Raw genomic sequence first — 2,029 nt, forward strand, 5'->3', positions numbered from 1 at the left:
GTGCCCAGCCTGCAAACAGCCATCAGCCCCTCACCCAGGCTGGCCAGGCACCCCAGCGGGACCCCACCCTGATCTGGGACCCCCTTCAGGGCAAACCAGCTGGCCCCCACCCATGCATCAGGCCTGGCCTCTATCCTGTATAATAATAGGGTAATATGCAAATTGACCCTAACAGCAGAATGAGTGGGAATCACTGGTCACTATGACACACACTGACCACCAGGGGGCAGACGCTTGATGCAGGAGCTTCCCCCTGGTGGTCAGTGTGCTCCCACAGGGGGAGCTCTGCTCAGCCACAAGCCAGGCTGATGGCTGCCAATACAGCGGTGGTGGTGGGAGCCTCTCTCACCTCCTCAGCATCACTAAGGATGTCCGACTGCAGCTAGGCTTTTTCCCGCTCGCAAGTGGACATCCCCCGAGGTCTCCTGGGCTGCCAGAAGGATGTCTGACTGCCAGCTTAGGCCCAATCCCCGGGGAGCGGGCCTAAGCCAACAGGTGGTCATTCCCTGAGGGGTCCCAGACTGCAAGAGTGCACAGGCTGGGCTGAGGGACCCTCCCAAGGGCACAAATTTTTGTGCACTGGGCCTCTAGTTTATAATAATGCTGTTATGTACATCTTTATATACCTCTTTTAATTTCTATGAGAATATACCTCTACGAATAGAATTGTTGGGATACAGAGTATTGGTATTTTCAATTTTGGGAGACAGTGCCACAGTTCCCCAAAATAATTGTCCTGATTTAATCCCACCAGTAATGCATGCAATTTTCAGTAGCTTCACAACCTGGAATAGTCAGTCTCTAAAATTTTAGCCAGTTTGGTGAGTGGGAAATAGTATTATCATTGTGATTTTAATTTTCATTTTCCTAATTACTAAAGAGGCTAAGCATCATTTATTGTCCATCTGGGTTTCTACTTTTGTAGAGTTTAATCAATCTCTTGCCAATGTTTCTGTTGGGGTATTTGTAGCACTTCTTTTCATATTCTTTATGTAGCCTCTTCGTCAGTTCAACATAGTGCAAGGATCTTTTTCCAATCTATGGCTGGCCTTTTGTATTCTCTTGGTAGTATCTTTCAATAAACTTAATTTTAATGTATGCTAATATATCAATCTTTTTAAAAAAGTTTAGTATTAATGCGAGATCATGAAGATACTTTTATATTGTTCTCTACAAGTTTTATTATTTTGCCTTTCACATTTAGTCCACAACCTACCTGAGGTTGACTTTTATGCATGGTATGAGGTAGAAGTCAATTTTTATTTTTTTCTTATGAATGACCGGTTGTTCTGGGACCATTTATTTAAAAGTGCATTGTTTCCCCCACTGCTCTACAGTGACACCTTTGTCAACATCAATGCTTACATATTCAAAGATCTGTTTCTGGGCTCTACATTCTATCCTACTGCTGATTGTTATATCAACAGAGAGTTGACTTACTGTTTTGTGACAATAACTCTTGGAACTTAGAAGAGTAAGACTTTCCACTTTGATTTTCTTCAAGGAGCTGTCTTGATTATTTTTGGTCCTTTGTATTTCCACACAAAGTTTAAATCAGATTATCAAAAATCTGTTGAGCCCTAGCCTGTTTGGCTCAGTGGATGAAGCATCAGCCTGCGGACTGAAAGGTCCCAGGTTCAATTCCAGTCAAGGGCATGTACCTTGGTTGCGGGCGCATCCCCGGTGGGAGGTGTGCAGGAGGCAGCTGATCTGTTTCTCTCCCATCGATGTTTCTAGCTCTCTATCCCTCTCCCTTCCTCTCTGTGAAAAATCAATAAAATATATTTTTAAAAAATCTGTTGAGATGGAATCACATTGAATCTATACATCAATTTATGGAAATTTGGTATCCTTAGTAATGAGTCTTCCAATTCACAAACATGGGATAACTCTCACTTTATTTAGGTCTTTTTAGTTTCTCACAATATTTTGTAGTTTTCTACATAGAGATCTTACACATCTTTGGTAAGTTATTTTTAGGTAGTTTATCATTTTTATGTCATTGTAAGTGATATCCTTTATTTTCAGT

This window comes from Myotis davidii, unplaced genomic scaffold (assembly GCF_000327345.1).
Source record: "Myotis davidii unplaced genomic scaffold, ASM32734v1 scaffold405, whole genome shotgun sequence".
NCBI classification, from domain to species: Eukaryota; Metazoa; Chordata; class Mammalia; order Chiroptera; family Vespertilionidae; genus Myotis; species Myotis davidii.